This window comes from Podarcis gaigeae (genome assembly GCF_964106915.1).
Source record: "Podarcis gaigeae genome assembly, chromosome: 6".
NCBI lineage: Eukaryota > Metazoa > Chordata > Lepidosauria > Squamata > Lacertidae > Podarcis > Podarcis gaigeae.
This window is the reverse complement of record NC_139682.1, coordinates 36,829,435-36,850,526: the sequence shown is the minus strand read 5'-3', so window position 1 is coordinate 36,850,526 and position 21,092 is coordinate 36,829,435. Positions and strand designations below refer to the sequence as shown.

General features: G+C 42.7%; 1 protein-coding gene across 6 annotated transcripts in view; it reads right to left on the bottom strand.

Annotated features, from left to right (window-relative positions):
- KCND3 (potassium voltage-gated channel subfamily D member 3) overlaps nucleotides 1–21,092 on the bottom strand; it is a 270,159-nt gene that overhangs the window by 187,729 nt on the left and 61,338 nt on the right. The window lies entirely within an intron of this gene.

The window sequence follows — 21,092 nt, the reverse complement described above, 5'->3', positions numbered from 1 at the left end:
TTTAGTCGTTTAGTCGTGTCCGACTCTTTGTGACCTCATGGACCAGAGCACACCAGGCACTCCTGTCTTCCACCGCCTCCCGCAGTTTGGTCAGACTCATGTTTGTAGCTTCGAGAACACTGTCCAACCATCTCGTGTTCTATTATTCTGTCACATCAAAAAATAGCACTTGCATCTATGCATCTATGCAGGAAATACATTTTTTGGACACTACTATAAAAATACAGGATGGGCGCATAGACACCACCTTATACCGTAAACCAACTGACCGACAAACATATCTACATGCCTCTAGCTACCATCCCAAACATACCAAACAGTCCATTGTATATAGCCAGGCACTACGTTACAGCCGCATCTGTTCCAATTCTACAGACAGAGACTCTCACCTAAGAGATCTACAGCAAACCTTTTTAGAACTAAAATACCCAGCAGATGAAGTTAGACAACAGATCAACAGAGCCAGACTGATACCCAGAGAGAACTTGCTGCAAGACAGACCCAAAAAAGAAAATAACAGAACACCTCTAGTCATCACATACAGCTCCCAAGTTAAAACAGTACAACGCATCATCAGAGATCTACAACCTCTCCTGGACAATGACAGTTCTCTTTCTCAAGCTCTGGGAGGAAGACCTTTCATTGCCTACAGACAGCCACCCAATCTGAAACAACTCCTAACCCACAATAATACTACAACCAGACCTAACACGGACACTGGCACCAGAGCCTGCAATAAACCCAGATGCCAACTTTGCTGCCACATACACCCGGACAACACCATTACTGGCCCCAACAACATCACACATACCATCTCGGGACTATTTAATTGCTCATCGTCTAACATTGTGTATGCCATCAAATGCCAACAGTGTCCTTCAGCTCTCAATATTGGACAAACAGGCCAGACCTTACGCCAAAGAATAAACGGACATAAATCGGACATCAGGAATCACAAGACAGAGAAACCAGTAGGAGAACACTTCAATCTCCCAGGACATTCTATACAAGATCTCAAAGTAGCTGTTTTACTACAAAGGAATTTCAGAAATAGACTGGAAAGAGAAGCTGCTGAATTGCAACTTATCACCAAACTTAAAACCATGGAGAGACCTGGTCTGAACAAAGACCTTGGATTCTTATCTCATTATACATGACAAAGCCATTTTTCACCTTCTCACCCCTTGCTTTTTCCTGTAAGACCTATTGCAGTCGTTAAGAGTCGTCAACAGGCTCATCACAGCTATCTGCCAATCACCCATTCCCACCACCCTTCTGAGTAATACCCCTCCCCACCTTCTCACTATATAGAAGGGTCTGGCAACTTCTGTTTCAGTGTATCTGAAGAAGTGTGCATGCACACGAAAGCTCATACCAAGAACTAACTTAGTTGGTCTTTAAGGTGCTACTGGAAGGATTTTTTTTTGTTTTCACTATTTCTGGGTTAGCGCAGTCTGTAACCTGGAGCGTATGTAACCTGAAGTGTATGTAACCTGAGGTACCACTGTACATAGTTGGTTGGAGGAGCAATATTGTAAACAGGAAGGAAAGGGGAGGAATTCAGTTCAGTTTGCATTGTAAGGTGAACATACCAAAATTCACACTTCCTGAAACAATATGTGAACCAAAACACAGCTAGCCCTTGAATTACTGAATTTTGCAATGCACTTCTCCACCCAAGTAATATACTAGGGTAAAGTATGCCTACAAATTCACATATTAGTAAAAATAGCATTAAAGTGGGGGGAGATTGCTTTGGCAAAATGCAGACATTAGGCAAAATTGCATGCATATATATATATATATATATAGAGAGAGAGAGAGAGAGAGAGAGAGAGAGATAACCTGAAATACTGAGGATTTTGCATGGGAATTTTTTTTCAACTGATGTTGAAATGTAGAAAAACCAAACCTAAGACTGGAAAAATGAAAAACTGTGGGAAACTGAAACTGGCAAATTCCCCCATCCCTAATAAACAGTGAAACATGTGAAATGCAGAAAGTAAAGATGGTGATAATTACATAGTAACAATAGTCTTTCATTTTAAAAAGAAAAGAAAAACCAGTTCTTGATAACACAGACAGAGCCATGCAGCCTGAGCCAGGTCCCTTTGGATCTCAAGGCCCAAGGTATACTACTTTCCTCACCCTTACTTGGGCCCAGCCCAGGACAAAAGCAGTTCATCTAGAAAGAGCCTTTTAATAACAAGGCAGAGTTGGCCTGCAGACCATGCCTGATATTCGCTGGTGGTGCTTGGATACTGAATTTCATCCCATTTCCCCCCTTTGTCACTCTGATATTTATAATCAACTGTGGAGCCAACCCCATGGGCCACAGGAGGTTGCAATCAGCATCTGTAGCACCCAGCTGCCAAACGTTGCCATTTCATGTACGCAGCAGAGAAGCGCAAGAATCAGCTATGCCTGGCTCCTAGCTAGTTCCACATGTAGCATCTGGGTTGCCTTTGCGGCTGGTTCCCATCAGCTGTGATTTGTGCCTTAAGAGATAGAGCAAGGTCAAACTCCTGATGAGCAGATATTGTCATCTGGAAGATTTCTGTCTGGCTTGCTTTGGGAAATGGTGTGTGTCAGAGGGGAGGGGAATAGAGTGTGTTGCTAGAGATATGAAGCTATGTAGCAGAGATAATATATAGATAGATAAATGATTAAAACTTGTCATTGCAAATGAAAAATACTTTCTTGGATTCCCTGGACGTACTGTAGCCTCTCTTCCTGTCTATAGACCACTGATTGCCAAAGTCAGGAGGCAAGGTGGGGGGGGGGGGAATTCATCCAGTTTTTCAAAACTTACAAAACTGGATCTGTGAACACAGAAAAAATCATATGGAAGTGAGTCACCCTCATATGTGCTTGAAATGAATGAACTTTTAGCCCTTTGAATTTTTCCTAAAGGCAAGAGTGTCAACAACAAAATGGCACAGAGTAACTAATTAACAAACTCTGCCACTGTGATTGCTTAACCACATTCTGCGACATCTGGCGTCGTTGAAAAGCTGCTGTGAAACAACGGGAATTATTCCCAAAATAACTGTACAGATGGGTTTATGCAGATAAGGAAGACAGTTCTCTTCATCTGCCATTGGGTGGCGAAGTCATGAGTTGTGCATGCAACAGGGTGAAGGGAGAAACCAAGCTTTTGAAAATGCAAGCCCATTCTCTACGTTTGCCACTAGGAGGCAAAGTCTCCTGGGGCTACACGTGCACAACCCAACTGAATTGAGTTCATGGAAAAAGTCACACTCAAGTTCGTGAGAAGCAAACATAAAGAGTTGGCCTCAGAATGCAAATCTTAAGTCTCTCCCAATTGGTGAAGGAGTATATGTGACTGGGCAAGAAAGTAGAGAAAACTGTAGTGAAGAAATCTCCCAGGGGCACGGGCAGGGCTCATAGCTCAGTGGTAGAGCATCTGCTTTCCGTGCTTAATGTCCCAGGTTCAATCCCTGGAATCTCAATATAGGATTGGGAGAGACACAATGCTGGAGTACTGCTGTTGCTCAGTATAGACACTACTGAATTAGGCAGTGTTTGAACAATACAGAGTGAGAGGGACCAATGTTTTGACTCTGTATAAGGCAGGTTTCTTTGTTGTTTCTTTGGAAGGAAGGGTCATTGCTCAGTGGTATAGCATGTAGAAGATCCCAGGTTGACTGTTGAGCATCTCCAGGTAGGGCTAGAGGAGAGACCCCTACCTGAAACCCTGGAGAGATGCTGCCAGTCAGTGTTGAAATACTGAGCTGGCTGGACCAATGGACTGGATCAATATAAGGTAGCTTCCTATCTTCCTATGGGACTGTTTAAAAATTTCAGACCAAGGAAGACCTTTTGGAAGACCTTCTAGAATTCTTCTTGCCTTTTCTGATAATGGCAACAGATATGAAGCAGATCCCAGCATTTGTGTGGTGGAAACCTAAGAATAGCATCCTTGCCTACAGATATCTCACGTGTATAATGGGTTTGAAGAAGGCCGAGGAGACTTGCAAGTAACCTAGAAGGGCTATAAATATGTAATGCACAAACACAACAGAATTGCAGCACGATACCTTGGCTTATTCCAGATTCCAAGCAATGCAGTTTCAGCCACTGCTGCCATTTGTGGTGGGCTGCAACTATGCAGAGACAAAGTGGATTCGACTGCAGAGGCGGAGGGTGTCCCTGGCATGTGCTCTTGCCACTCAGCCTCGTTCCCTCTTCCCCCATCATTTGACTGCATCAGCCTCGATATTTAATAGCCATAAGCCCCACAAAAGCTTCTGTGAACTTCACAGGGATTTGCAATGTAATGTAATTTAAGCCACTAAAATAAGGAGATGAATGTTGTCCATGTGCCAAACACAATGAAAACCCCACTTGGATCTAGTGTGAATTTTGAAGTGAAGTGGCTGTTGAAATCCAGGCTAGACATTGCTCATTTTATTGGGGGCGGACAAATTGCCAGTAAGCCTGCCACTGAGTGAAAAAGACCCTGCTAAATTCTTTCTCATTGCATTTTTATACACAAGGAATAGGCCAGGGATGGGGAATTTGTAGCCCTCTAGATTTCACTGAACTCCAACGCCCATCAGTCCCAACCAGCATGGCCAATGGTCAGACAAGATTGGAGTTATACTCCAACAGCACCTGGAGGCAAAGGTGCCAGCTTGTGAGGGTGATTGGGGGGATGTCATATGTGTGACATCAGGATATTGGGAGGAGCCAGGGTGGAGCTGAACATGGCGGCCACATGGCACAATGCCTGGTGGCCCCTCCTCCGACTGCCACTGGTGGGAGGCAGCTTTGACCCTCCTTTCCCTCCGTAGCAGGAGGAGGAAGAGAAGGAGCTGGCCACGGAGGCATGCCATGCTTGGCTGCATGCTTTGGCTTCATTGTTTCAGGAATGGGGTAGGGGGCAGCACATGGGGGGCTGCCCCCTACCCCCAAAATATAAGGGGGCCAAAAGGGCTTGGCTCCTGGGAGTTGATGCCCTTGTCTGGAAGGCCACAGGTTCCCCTTCCCTATAGTTTAGAGCAGTGGTTCTCAAAGGGTGCGGCCTGCCACACTAGTGTGGCAGAAAGATTCAAGGACAATCAATATTTGTCAGAAGCTGTGCTAAGGAGGACTGCACTGAGGAGGGATGGTGGGAGCTGCCCCCTCCCCCTGACCATGAATCTTCCCAAGAGCAGGATTTAGAATAGATTTAGAATAGTGGTTTGAAGAAGGGCATAGTTCAATAGACAGAAGCTGGGAAATACTGGATGGGGAACAGCTAGCAGAAGAAACACTGGAAGAGAGAGGGTTAACAGATTCACAGTCTCTGGACAGCATTCCCAACCCCCATCCCCAAGGACCCGGAGAGCTCAGAGAGTGTTAGAACAGAAAGCACAGAGGGTACAAACTCAGATTGCAAAACGTAGGAGTAATATAGATTACATAATAGGAATGGAGTGGCAAACCTTAATTGGGAGCACCGCCAGTCTAAAGAGATGGTTTCTTTTCTCTCTCGCTGTGTTTATTAAAGAAACTAACTGGTAAGACTTTCCTTTTGTTTGATCTGTTATTTACTACCAGCTGATTCCCCGAAGCCCACCAATATTATATTTTAGGATGTTCTTATGTAGTTGCATTGTTTTATACTTTCTCAATGTCCCACAATCATATTATAAAGTCATTGTGTTCTATGCTATAAATACAAGCACTGCTAGGAGTTGTTTCGTTTCCTTTTTCCAATGTACTTATTATCAATAAAAAATTTAGTGTGGTGTAAGCAATTTTTTATTCTGAAAGTGTGCCCCAGAGAAAAAAGTTTGAGAACCACTGGAGCAGAGGCTTGATTCATATGCGCAGGTTTGTCACTTGATGAGTACAAGATCAAGCAAAAAATTGCATGTTTGAATGTGTCCACAGTTAATATTATCCAGTGTCTCCTCAAGTGCAGTGATTTTTTTTAACAGAGTCAGTGCCACATGTGAATGAAATACTTGTAGCTCATGGTAGTATAGATGCTTTGCATGCAAAAAGTCTCATGTTCAAATCAACCCCTGGCAGCTTCCAGTAAAACTGGGGAAATCTTTGGTCTGAAATCCTGCATGTTCGCAGCCAGTCAGTTTAAACCAGGGAGGGGGAACCTGTGGCCTTCCAGATGTTGTTGGTTTCCAATTCCCATGATCCCTGGTCACTGGCCATTATGGCTGGGGCTGATGGGAGTTGGAGTCCAACATCACCTGGAAGACCACAGGTTCTCAGTTCCTAGTGTAAACAATACTGAAGCAAATGCACCAATGACCTGAGTGGGCATAAAGCAGCTTTCTGTCTTCTTTTTTCATTCATAGCCATGAATGAAGTGTTTGAAGTGGCTAATTGTTTATTTTTTATTTTGGAAGAAATCAGCTCATTACACTGCATTTCAAATAATCAAGATACAAAAGCAGTTGGCACCTAATAAATTGTACATTCAGACAAAACAGAATCAGACAAATAAAAGGCTTTTTTAAATATAAAAAAGAGACACTTATTTATACACTTCCCCCCCCCCCCAACAAAGGGAAGTCCAGAGTACGCTACAAGGTTGTATTGCGATAAGAGAAGCATTTCAGAGGAAAAGCCGCCTGTGACTGCACACAGCCATTTGACAAGAGGTTTTGCTTTGTAGATAGCACAGGCTCCCTTTATTCTCTGAGACACAGAATGACTCTAATGTGACCTCTTTAATTTCCTTAGGGAGTACGTGAAATCATTTCTTCCTGTAATTCAGTCTCCTGCTTGAAAGGGACAGTGCAATCTCGGCCAGCTAGGTGAGATTTCAGACCAAGGCCTGGATGCAGAAAAGCATGCTTAAGGTCACAATCCGATAGGTAGATATTGGCTTACTTGCTTAGGAAGCTACCTGAGGCTCCTTGGGAGAGCAGCTGAGAGGCCAAAAGATGCCGTGGACCTCCCTCTCTAGGTTAAGGCCTCCTCAGTACAGTGGCAGAAATCTTGACCACTGTCGTTCTGTTGTAGGCAGCATACCAAGGGCAGGAGGGCCAGAAACTGGTCAAAGCTCTCTTGGTCTTCTAACACATTCCTGAAAAGGGTGAACAAGTATGCCAGCCCTGGCTAGTAACCACTGATTAAAAGTGCCAGCGTTAGAGTGTCAGACTAGGACCTGGAAGATATGGCCTCAAATCCCCACTCATCCATGAGACTTGCTAGGAGATCTTGGGCCAGTCACTGCCCCTCAGCCTAACCTATCTTGCAGGTTTGTTGTTGGGATTAAAAAACAAAAGTGGAAGAATCATGTATATCACCTTGAGGTCCTTGGAGAAAAAGGTGAGATATACATGCAATAAATTTATTAAGAAAATTAGGCTGCAAATCTTATGGGCAGTGAACGCAGACCCTCCAAGTGTCCCTATTTTCCAGGGATGTCCCTGATTTAGAGAAGCCATCCTGGTTTCTGATTTGATCCTGGAATGTACTGCTTTACCTTAGAACATCCCTATTTTCATCAGATAAATGTTGGAGGGTATGGTAGGATGTTCCTATTTTCTCCTGAGAAATGTTGGAGGGTATGGAGTTATCCAGCTCCCAAGCCTTCTGAAAGCAATCGTGTATAGGGAAGTTTTTTCAAATGTTTAATGTTTTATTACGTTTTTATATATGTTGGAAGCCACCCAGACTGGCTGGGGCAACCCAGTAAGATATGTAGGGTATAAATAGTAAAATTATCATTATGGAATGGGATGTCCCTATTTTCATTGGAGAAATGTTGGAGGGTATGGTGAAAGGGTCCTTTACCAAGGGCCAGTCTAATCCTAGAGAGAAAGGACATCATACCATTCTCCTAGGACTGTACCACAACTCATAAATTCAGGTGCATGTGAATAATTCTTTTGCCACCTCTCGCCCTGTACAACAGTTAGGTGAGGTCCCTTCATTCTGACGTGTTGCATTCTGCACTGCAGGAACGCACATGAACACAATAGCATTCACATGTATATTCCATGAAGGGCCCATACCCCCACCCCAAATGTATAAATGAGCTCTTAGTGACACAATGAGTCTACACAGAAGTTTATCCTGCCTTTGTGCCCCTTGTCTAAATCCTATAAAGTGCCTTAGAAAATCCACACTGCACCAAAGCAAGTTCTTTGCATGCTGATGCCCTACTGTTTATAGTATTGACTTGCAGAGGGAGAAAAACAGCATTTTAATTAGTATCCAGGGAACCTCATTATACCAGAGGTCAAACTTGCACCTGGATTTTGCTCACAAAGCAAGTCCATTCGGGGAATAGATGAATACTTTAGCCAAGAGTAGATGTTAGGGTGAGTTCTGGAAGGTCACCCCACCCCCTGAGAAAAGCACTCGAGGAACAAAATTTTGAGCAGAAACACAGCCAAAGGCAAAATATCAAATTTGCATGAACACACCCCTGGCTTTTATTTTTTTTAAAAAGTTAGTATAAGTACTCTACAGCTACTCATACTGTAAAGGACTGCCACCTCTGGTTTTCAAGAATTTTAGCACCCGGGCATATTGTTATTGGGGATGTACAGCCTCTGAGAAGAGGGTTTTTTTGTTGTTAATTAAGAAAATGTAACTTATGATAACATAAGCATATTGCACAATCTTTTTCCTGTCTTGAGGAAATAAACCTCTGTGCCTTAAAAAAAGTGTATGGGCAGATTATCTTAGAACATGCAAAGAGGGAATCTCTGTCTCTCTTTCTCTGACGAGGCAATAGTCTGGAATGATGGGAGTTGTAGTCCAATAACATCTGGAGGCCCTGCAGCTCCCTGTTCCTGCTTTAGAAGTTTGGTGGGTCTTGAGCTTAGCTTATCACGGCAAAGTGTACTTGCTTTTCTTTCTGGTGAATGCTTTGCTATGGCTCTGCAGCCTCCCTGTCCACAGAGATGATTTGCAAAATGAAGTATGCATTGCAACAAACAAACAAACAAACCTGCACTCCACCTATAGGAGTTTCTTTGAAATTTTCTATCCCCTTTGATAATGTTCCAATACAATTTTCTTTTTCATTAGTTGATGGGGAATGGTCAAAAGAACATACTACCACCCATCTCTCCTGCAGCTTCAATTTTATTAACTGTGAAGTAGAGACAACAGCCTATTCTCTGAGGTTGGATAACAGTGGGTTGGAGTCAGACTTAGTCACGCTTTGAGTTGACTAACTGATTTCACTGGAACTGCTCTAAGCACAATTATATCTGGATCCACATGTGAAACAGAGAAAGAGAGAGGAAGAGCACATTTTAATGCTGAATTTATGTGAAGAGTTTCAATGTGTGTTTTCGCAGCAGTGAGTAAGCATTTTCAAGCCAAGGGACGCTTTACCTCCTGTGCAACTTTTCAGCGATCACATCCTAGTGGTGGGCGTGGCCAGAGGATGAAGTAAGCAGGGAAGTGAATGTAAATTTTACTTTTGTGCAGGGCACCCCTTTTATCCTCCATCCTGGCAAACAACAACAACAACAACAACAACTTTTTACTTATACCCCGGCCATACTAAACATTAGGAAGAACTTCCTGACAGTAAGAGCTGTTCGACAGTGGAATTTACTGCCAAGGAGTGTGGTGGAGTCTCCTTCTTTGGAGGTCTTTAAGCAGAGGCTTGACAACCATATGTCAGAAGTGCTCTGATGGTGTTTCCTGCTTGGCAGGGGGTTGGACTCGATGGCCCTTGTGGTCTCTTCCAACTCTATGATTCTATGATTCATCCTCATTTTTTTCTTTTCTTAGAATGAAGAGAACTGAAAAGCTGTGCCCGGAAATAATGCCCAACAACTCACTGGGGATTATGTTTTAATTGACTATCCTCTACACTACCAGTATCCTAGCATTTGAAACATGAACATCCTAACCTTCCTAATTATATATGAGATAGTGGGTAGGTACACATACTTTAAAAGAGTGTGCTGGTTGGCCAAGCATGCTTGTATTTCTTGAATACGGTAATACTAATAATTAATACCTCACCCATCTGACTGGATTTCCCCATCCACTCTGGGCAGCTCCCAACAGAATATTAAAAACACGATAAAACATCAAACAGTAAAAACTTCCTTAAACAGGGCTGCCTTCAGATGTTTTCCAAAAGTCAGTTGTTTATTTCCTTGACATCTGATGGGAGGGTGTTCCACAGGGCAGACGCCACTACCAAGAAGGCCCTCTGCCTGGTTCCCTGTAACCTCACTTCTCACAGCGAGGGAACCACCAGAAGGCCCTCAGAACTGGACCTCAACTGAACGATGGGGGTGGAGATGCTCTTTTAGGAGTATTACTAGTGTTCAAGGACTTATTATAGCCAGTCAAAAATATTCAAAGAAGGAACAAACCAGGGCAGGTGAGGGAGATAGCCTGGGGAGATGTGGTGTGGCCAAGGGACAGACAGAGAGGCCTGGAAGGACACGCCTGATCCCTGGACCAGAGGTTGTTGCAAAGCCCAAAACAATACTTAATGAAATCCCATAGTGTGGCCTTCCTTGTGATTTTTGCTGAACTGAATAACTTCCTCGAAGGAAGTGGAGTGCTTCTACCTGCCTCTGAGCTGCCACCTGACAAAGAGAAAGAGAGAAGGGCTTCCTCCTAATTTTATTGAATTTAACCAATCAGGCAGAATTGATTACTCTAATGTATTCCCATCTCTTACACTTTCCTGAACGGAGGACTTCAGAGGCAATAACTGAAGTAAATTCAAATCCTCAGAAAGAAACCACCTTAATGTCTCCAGTGGTGGACGTCTTTGTAATTATGAAGATGGAATTGGTTGTCTTTCCGCAAATGGAGTATAATGAAAAGGCTTGGTGCATTCCTAAGTGGGGGCAGAGACTGCCGTTTTTCCTTAGGGACAGAATTTGCATCCATTTCTTTCCTCAGCAGGGAAGTGTGATTATTCCAATCAGAGGAACAAAAAAAGATCTTTGTGGAAGATGGCTATTTTGGCACAGCAAGAACAAGAATGGGATTTATTCCAGGTTCTTAGACTCTAACACCAGGAGGAAATTGTTAGGATTTCAAGATTGTCTTTAGGGAAAGCATGAGTAAGGATTAGAGATACGCAAAATCTGTTTGTTCAGTCCTTAATTTTAACAGGTACTCAGCACACATAGTCCAATCTTCTTCATCCCTTTGTGTGCATCTGATGAAGTAGGTTGTTTCCAAGGATATACAGTCCAGCATCCCTAAGCAGAGCCACGAGGCATCCTTCTCAAGTAGGTCAGAGTCTTATACTTCAGAATCAGAGTTCATAATCCTGAAAAATGTAGGCCTTGTAGTGACATCTAATCCATTAAAGCAATCTCTTTCCAAAATGCAGATCAACTGCTCCCTGTGGAAATTAACACAAGTTATTATCCAACCCCTGCACCTGAATTGTCTAAAACCACCTTTTAAAGCTGTATTATCTTGGCTTCTATTCTGACACATCATGAAATGATGGAGGTGAAGTAGAAAGAAACTTGCCGCTTCCCCCCACCTCTCTGTTCCTTTTTCATGAAGGGTTCATTGTTAATGTAGTTCTGAAATGTGTTTGATGGATGGTAGCGGGTAGATTTGCCCATTATTCTCTCTAATCTGCCTGATATACAATTTAAGGGAGATGGGGAAGTGGGGAGGGGGGGGGGAAACAGCTCTGCTAAGAGGCTGTGGAAATTCAAATCAAAATTCATTTATGCAGCAATTCCTGCATTCATTTAAAATAACCCATTAGATATTGTCCTCTGCTAAATTTAGCAAACACTCAGGTGTGCCTGCCCTGGGAGCTTTTAAACATATTGTGTTGGGGGGTGGGAAAGAAAGCTAATTAGATAGACAAATTTAGAAGGAGGATACCATGCTACAGGAAAAGAAGTGGATTATTAGGTGTTACTTACTGTAAAAAAAAGAAAAGAAAAAAGCCTGACCCCAGCAGGGACATTGGGGCGGAGTCAGAGGACAAGATTAGTCTCCACCATGGTGCATGCTATTGTCTTGATTTAAACAATAAATAATAATAAGGGCTCCCACTGTTGGGAAACCCATTCAGAGGTTGTAAGACTAGCTTCCTCCCCTAAGGGTTTACCTTGGCTCACAACTGGATGGGGAATCAATGGAATGCCTGTGAGTGCATGGGGTCCTTTTTCCTGCACATCTCACATAACAGCATGGAAATCTAATTCTGTGTTGCTTGAACCTAAAAACTGCCCTGTTGGATCAGGCAAATGACCACCTTTACACCTTATCTGAAGCGGGAGGGCTCTCACCTAGAACTGGAACTGTGGGAGCACCCACAATTATCATAGTTCCTTGGGGCTCAACATTGGCTGGGCTGATTTTGATCATTCCATGAGGTGATAGACATGGTATTGTGTGCAGGGTGTGTTTGAAGCCTTCAATGTGATTCATGGCTCAAAACATGTGAGCACCATCACTAAGCATCGCCACTAGACTATGTGTTATGTTGCATAGCACAGTCTTCCCAAACCACTCCACCACTACCTCTCCAGCATCTGATAATCAGAGTATTCTGCCTGGCACATACACAGAGACTCTGTTTTTACCCACATAGATAGTGGTTATTGATAGATCTACCCTTATTACAAAGCTGCTTATACCACTATCCACTGCAATATCCTGCTGTAATACATTCTATAACCTGGTTATGAACTGAATGGTGCACAAAGGGTTTTCTTCCTGGCATGGTAGTTTGCTTATAGAATTATGTGAGGACGTTTGCAAGAGAATAATTTGTGTTGATTCATGCTCTCTCTGTTCTTTGTAATTTTATCAATTTTTGCCATCTTCCGGAATTATCATGCCATCCTCCCGTCGGCTTAAAAAGTCTTGCCGATTTAACTCAATGCACACTTACTAGGGAATAAGTTCCACCAAATTTTGTGGGACTTCTAAGGGCTAAATACTATGTTCCATGTTGTTCCATGACTCATTTTCCCCTTTGCAAAGGAAAGGCAACTGCAGGAGGTTGAAATTATGAGGGGGAGGGGAGTGAGGAGTGGGTATAAAGCGCTCTTATTCTTTCTGTACCACCTGCTTGTCCCCTCACAATCACTACCCCAGCAGTTTCCCACCAATGAGAGGTAGATATACCTCTCCTCTTCCATCAGGAGAAAGGCAGTGGATGGTATTGAGCTGAACAATCAGGGAACTGTAAGGGAAAGCGGTAACCAACCCTACCACATTATGGCCTCCTACAGATTTTCCTTCCTTCTTTCCTTCATAGGTTAGGAATGGAACGGTGTTTATGGTTGAGTTTGGCCCCAAGTAAACTTGCATAGGATCACACTGTGCCTTCCTTCACCAGGAACACGCTCGTTGATTGTTTTATTTTAGGCGCTGAGACGTTTCGCTGTTGAACACATTTAGCCTTTACAGTCAATGCAGCTACACTCTGGAGTAAATTATTTGTAAGTTTTGAATTAGATGGCATTTATTAAAATTCATAAGACAGGTGCACAATTCTGCAAGCAGACGTAGGGGAAGGAGGCAGACAAGCAGTCTCCAGAGCACTCTGGCTCTTTCTCAGCTAGGAGCTTGGACATTTTGCTATTAGGACCTCAGTCCAAAGTCTGAGCCATTTGCTCTTAGATTCACACACAGCTTGACATGCTTTCATGCTCTGAAACACGAAGGACAGAGCACCACCAGTGTACTTTTTGCCAGATACTCCCAGAACCCCCTTGTTAGTGGATAAATCCAGGCAGGCTGTGAGCAACCATAAATGCATTGTGTGAGTGCTCTGGCATCCCAGGCAAAAACTTTGCCTTTATAGATGCCCTGCATGGAATTTACTTTCCTTACGCAGTCTGGTAGAAAATGCTCTTCTGAGTGCTCCTAATCCGTAATGAGGACACCTGCTTGTTTCTTTTTATGGGTCCATTTCCTCCTCTGCTCCTTCCCAAGGCCCTCCCTCCCATGCATCTCCGTCATTCTGCCATCTGACACAGCCGCTGCTGGGTGACATGCCTCTTTGTGCATTCTTGGTCTCCTCCAGGGGCTGCACACAAGTGATGCCTTATGAGCAGTACCTAATGGAATTCAGCTTGCACACTGTGAAACGCTTAATGCACAGCCTAGTGAAAGTAATGGACTGTCTTGCTACCGACTGATAGAAGCTCTGGCTCAACACAGCCATTCATTCCGGAGAACAATGTTTTCCTTTTTAAGATGTTAATTGAAAAGGAAGAGGACCTGACAGGGCACTCGCGTTCCAATGGATGAAAATTAAAAAGCCCACTCCGACAAAGCGAAAAATACTGAATGGGAATGAAGAGACTCAGGAGCATAAAAAGCAGAAAGAAATACAAAGTGTCATTTGACGGTGCAGAGATAAAACCCAGCTCAGCTAGTATGGTGCATAATAGAGCTGAGGGCAGGAGTCTTGAGAAATTGCCCCCAGAATTCACAGCATCTTGCCACTCGATGTGGCCAAAGATCAAGTCAAATGTGCTTTATTCTGAAGGTCTAGAAATACAGTATCTTTCTTTGGCCATCGGTGCTGAAATACATGCACTACCAAAGATTAGAAACAGGCAGATCATACTCCTAGGTTCGCCATGGATTTAAGACCCATACAGGAAGCATGATTAAAAGTGCCATGAGCATTACACTTTGATTTTAATATGCTGGCTTGCAATGCAATTGCTATCTGCTACTGACTGAGCAGGATAGTCTGCAAGTATTCTAGAGGAGGGGTAGCCATGTTAGTCCTTGGCAGAAAAACTAACAGTGTCTTGTGGCCTCTTAAAGACTATGGGCAGGATTCAGCCAAGTTGCTGCATGTGCAGAATGAGGTCTGCTCACAAATGTGACTTCCCTCCCCTCCCCTGTACACATCTACACCCCCTAAATCTGCTCTGTGGGGCTGAAGGGAACCCAAAACAAGTTTAAGGGGCATGTGGAAGGGGAGCTGGGGAGAAAGTCTCACTTCATGAGTGGCCCTCGTTCCCCATTCACATAACCCCCCTTAGCACTATTTTGAATTTTACACCAACAAATCTGTTCTACCTAAGCTTCTGTCGGCTAGAGTACACTTCATCAGATATAAGGCATATGACCAAGTGTGTCTAGTCCATGAATATTATGTCATACTCAAGCTGTTGGTCATGAAGGGTACCAGAGCTGTTGTTTTGAGCTGTTGTGGGAACCTCATGCATGTAAGTGTGAATTTGCCACCTGACCACCGAAGGGATGTGCAATCTATTGCTCAGTTAAGACATAATGGAAAACCATGAATTACTGTTAACATGCACAAGATGTGACAAGTCTTGGGTTCATGTAATTTCTCCTCTTTTGCATTCCAGAAAAGGAGCTTCTCCTTCCAGTTTTGAACTAAGTGCTGTTCCTTGGGCATCTTAACTCAGGAAACTGCAATTCATTTAGATGGTGAACAGAACAGAACAGAAACCACCAAAAGAGGAACATGTATGTCTGTGGCTCTGTTGTTTAGGGGGGTACTAGGAAAACAGGCAAGTATCAGGCAGGCCTTTATTGCTACATAACATGTCTGGAATAAACACCAACTATGAACTACTTCAGCAAAACCGTTACAGGTGGCTAATGCAGGAACCATAGTGCTCTGGGGCATACATTAGAAGTTCACCATGGCTCAGGTGAGTTTGACCAAACTGCAGGAGGCAGTTGAAGACAGAAGTGCCTGGCGTGCTCTGGTCCATGGGGTCACGAAGAGTCGGACACGACTAAACGACTAAACAACAACAACATGGCTCAGGACTCTAATGGGAAACATCAGTTTTCCATTACAGTTTGAACCAAGACCTTGAGTTTGTGAAGGGTTGCCTGCAATGGCAGACAAAGGCAGGCTTACTTACAAAGGCTTCTGCATTGCTATCATCATCATTAAAAACACTGAGAAAATTCAGTGAACGGAAGCCCTTTAAATTTAACAGAAGCCATTAATTAATTTCATGTCACATTTCATTCATGTTAATATGTCCGTCCAACAAACTTTTTTAAAAAAAAGTTAAGGGTGATTTCCAGTTATACATAGTCACTTTTTTATTACCCCAGTAATAAAGAGGCTAAAGGAAATATTTGTTCTGAAGACCTTCCTGTATAAAAAAGGACTTGACATATTATCATCCTGCTTGGGTTTAATTAAATCTAGAAAAGCAGGAACTCTCTTGCCTTTTAAAAGAATTTTCTATGGTTGGTTACGGTTCGTATAGATCAAAGAGTGATAAAAACATTTTTTTTTAAAAAAAGTTACCCAACGCTTCATCTACATGACTCTAACAACAACAGCCACCCATCCTGACAGCCTGACAGATATCTGCTTCCATTACTCATCAACTGTTATGCTGCTATAGGGAGGCAGAGTCTGCAAAAGGAGACAGCCACACTCATTCTTGTTCAACCATGTTTTTAAAGCTATGGCTTATACAACCAGAGGTCAATGAAGTGAAGTGCTAATTCTGTAATAACAGCTGGACTACAAGACGAAGGAAATCTTAAGTGCTTGACTTTTGCTTGCCAAACAGTCCAAGCTGTGCAGAATTTCTGTGCAAGGAAGAATACAAGAGTGTCTGTTGCAATCAGAGTTAACTAGCAATGGCCAAGCACAGAAGCATGGTTTTAGGTAGTGATTGCAGAAATACTTAGAGACACCCTGGATGTTTGCATTAAATAATACTCGCAATAGAAATTGGATTTCCATGGTCAAAATGTTTCAATAGAGCCAGATGCTCCAATGAAACTAGGCCCCTGTGTCATGGTGTGAACTGATGACATCATCAGTCCAAACCAAGACTTTGGCGCACAGCTCTCCTGGCACCTCTGCTGAATTTGAATAAGTCACAGCCTGCTCTAGATGGAGACCCCTGAATAGTCTTAACAAATTCTGGCTTAGTCCAAACATTTTTTTAAAATTGCATTTACTCCCTGTGGTTAATTAGTTTCAGCTTAGAGTTACTTTGTATGCATCCTCTTAGTGGTGGACTGTAGAAGAATTGGCAGGAATTAATCATAAGCCATTTTCAAACAAGCTACTCCAAAGTATCAAGCTGTAGGCTACGTCTGAACTTAGACCTTGAGGGTGTGTTCTCAGTCTAGTATCCAGAGGTCTACTGCTGCTGGAAGGCAGACTGCAACAGGCAGAAAACTTTGCTCTGTATCTTCAAGGTTAAGCTCCTGATATATATACCAGGTCTAGTCAATACAGAGGCTTTGTGATGCCTCTGTTCTCTTTTTCCTTGTGCATCTGCAGAAGTTTTGGTATGTATGGTACCAAGTAGCTTACTAGGCTACATAAAATTTCAGGCTATGATGTTCCCTGAGATCTTATGTTGAAGGGTGGTATATAAATCAAATAAATGAATAAATAAATGTTCTTGGGCATAGGGATTGAACTAAGTGCATTCACAGGCATTTCACCAATGCACCCTTGCAGTATCCTCTGTGATGTGGCTACTCAAACATTTTGCTAAATGATGGAAATCACAGGGGCAATGTATCTGTAGAACTCATATCCATTCATCACTTTTCTCCATTAGATTCATGTATGTAGAGGATATTGCCAGGGATCACGTGTACCATGTTTGCTTGTGTGAAACAACTTTTAATGTTATGGTTATGCTGAGCGTTTACATGCTCATTTTGGAGGGTGAAAGGGGGACTACCTGAGAGGGAGAGATTTTCTGATGCCCCTTTGCTCACCCTATTTACAGTCTGTTTGCTACCCAGTCTGCTGTTTGTCTCCTAAATGGCTGATTACAAAGTCCATCATTTTCCTAAATTGGAAATCATGTATTGAGTGTGGTGCCATCACAACAGTATGCAGCCAATCAAGTTTTGGCAATGTGACAGTGTCACAAAGCCAACCGAGAGGGAAATGCTTCCTGGATAGCCCAACATTGCCATCACTCTGAATGGGTGAAAACTCTGCCCTTCGTTTGCAGTGTCTCCCCATTGCTGAAGGGTGGGGGTTTCTGTGGCTGTCAAGAGTGCTCTTATTTTATTGTTTCTAGTTCTTTAAATTGCTGAAGTTCAAATTATTTTTAAGAACTGCCATGATATATGTCCCTTTTTTTCCAAGGGCAGCCAGTGATACATTATGCCACTGGTAAACTCAGCAAATAAAAAATGATTCATTTTAGTTCTTTTGTGCTTCTTTTTTCCACCTTTCAGATTACAAAGGGCAACACAAGTGGGCTTTTATAGAAAGTATGCTCAGTCTCTAGTTATCCAATAACGGGAAAAGGTTAGTAAGAGCAGGTTAGAAATACCACTGCTAAGTCAAGAAACCAATAATAATAAGAGAAGCATCTGCAAGCATCAAATCACATTAGTGACTTTACTGTCATAGTCACGCAGCCTGATATTACATCAAGCACAGCTATGGAGGCCAGGGTCAGCTGAGTATTTTGCTCCATATATATTAACTATTATCAGAAGAATAAATCAAGAGCTTGTTTTACACCAACACACACATTAGTTTTCTTCCTTTAGAGCAAACTTCATTTTCATCCTTCTGAAGGGGTTCATTTAATAGCGTGTGAAATGAAATGTCAACATAAATTACAACAAATAGCATCGTATCCACCATCAGACAACAGGACTCTGTTGGGAAATACACTTCACAAGTCTGCCGGACAAGAGATGAGAAGGATGTTACTAGCTGTTTGCACTCCAGGCCATGATGTTTTCCTAGGATGGAGAATGGACTATTGTTCCACTTGTTCCATTTATTTTGGTGGACTGGTGCTAAATGGACCATAACTATGGTTTAGACTCCTACCATAGGCAATGATCTAGCAAGTCATAGTAGCAATGGGACAGTCAGGATTCTCATTAATAGCTATGATGGACAAAGGTATTCACAAATGCAAACAATAAAAATTGCTCTCCCAGTCACCTTCCCCTAGGCAGGGACTAAAGTAAGGTGTGATAAAAAAACTCAAGTAGACAATGATCTGAATTTAAAATGACAACAATTTATAGATTGCAGGTGTGGATGGAATTTTGGCTCAGGTAATGGGTGTATATCCATTCTAGCCTCTGGCCAGAAGGCAAAGACTTTTTCAAGGCCAAGGATCCTGGCTTCCCCAAGATATTGATCTACCAAAGTGGTCAGCCTAAGGCCACTGCTGGAAGCTCTATGGCTGGCCTGCCCCATGTTTGGCTTCTGGACAGAGACTTACGCCGAGACCCCTCTAATAGGGTACCCTGAGTAAGCCACTGGTCCAGGGCAGGATGATGCACCACTTCACCCAAAAGCTTGGTGATTGGGATTCCTCCTTAACTGCCAAAAGTTGTGATGTTTTGCTATGGGGAAGGGCAAAACCTTTCGATGGGCCAACTTGTCTACGGGCAAATTCCTTCCCAGCTCTAAAGATGGCAACCATTGACAACCATAGCAAGGTCAGGAGATGAAAGGAACCCAAAGATGGTTAAACGGAAGGAAATCTAGGGAATAAAGCAAGGCTAAACCAGCAACCTGGAAAACAAAATATGTTTAAAATACATGTTAAAAATTGACCTAGAATGCAATAAACCAGCTAGGGAAATTCCCAAACGGCCATCCCAACTTGTGTGCTCTGGCTGCTGTGGATGGTGGTGAAATGAAAGGGGCTGCAACCTGCAAAAGGGGTAAGTGGCAATTCTGATACTTAAAAGTGGACCAGCATTGATTATGTCCCCTCATGCACCTTACCAGGTCATAAGTCTAGTAAAGTGGGTGAAACAAATTGGTTTAAAAAAAAATCAGATTTCCCCAAAATACCATGGTTTATTTCAAAACATTTCCAGGTCTGTATGTTGGAAGAGAATGGAATGGAGCTAGTTCAGTAATCTCCTTTCTCCCTCATAATTAGTTGATTTAACCCAGAAGATAAATGCCTGAATAAGGCCACTGTGTCACCCCTTTCTCTTTTAACAGGATAAATGATCATTTATCGATTTATTGCTTGGAGGCTGTGGCTGGGCTCCAAAGGTCTGCCTAGACTCGCATTAGGCCAGTGGAATGTTTGGCTATTTGAACAGCTGACCTCCATGCCAAACAGCTTTTGAAACTCAGCCTAAAGCTGCAGTCCCCTGACAAGGAGTTCACACCTGTTCCACCCTGCTAATGGACCACTGTGGTTACTTGAAGTAAAGGCACTTTTCACATACAGATTGTACCTAAGCACAAACTGGAAATCAAAAGCATGCCTACTCAAAAGTTAACTCCATCAAAATCAAGGAAGAAAGGAGCATAAATATGAAATATACCATTATTTGGATAGGAGCATTATTATTATTACCACCACCACCATTATTATTATTATTTCATTTTATATCCAAAGATCCCAAGGTGATGTCGAATATCAGTAACATAATACAGAGCAAAAAAAATTCCTTCCAGTAGCACCTTAAAGACCAACTAAGTTAGTTCTTGGTATGAACTTTCATGTGCATGCACACTTCTTCAGATACACAAGAAGTGTGCATGCACACGAAAGCTGAAGAAGTGTGCATGTGCACACGAAAGCTCATACCAAGAACTAACTTAGTTGGTCTTTAAGGTGCTACTGGAAGGAATTTTTTTTGTTTTGACTATGGCAGACCAACACGGCTACCTATCTATAATACAAAGCATAATAATGTGATTAATGTGAAATCTGACATTATTTCTCTTTCAGAAATCTAACATCTGGGACAAAATTCATCCTGTGCTGGAATGAAACCCACAATGATTTTTTTAAAAAAAAACATTTTGGGTGGTGTTACTCTTGGATCTGGGTGCTGTTACATAGAGATAAAGTAATCTCATGCTTTCTTTACATTTATCTAATCCTTATTCCTGAATTATTGCTTCCTACGATCAGGTCTTGATGGGGACTCTTTTTTGGTCAGGTTTTAATGTACAGCTCCTCCACACATCAGTGATTCTGGCAGAGCTGTGACATGCTTTTTCCTGGGTCACTTGTTTCCAAAGCAAATGAAACAAAAGGCTTGTATGTAATTAGAGACCATCCATTGTATTTGACGATCCCATTAGCTCCTGTGGAGAATGCCAACCCATGATTTGCAGGTACCTCTCCCCCTGATTGATGCCTATTTGCATTCAATACGGGGGGGGGGGGGCTGCAGACCTATTATTGTGA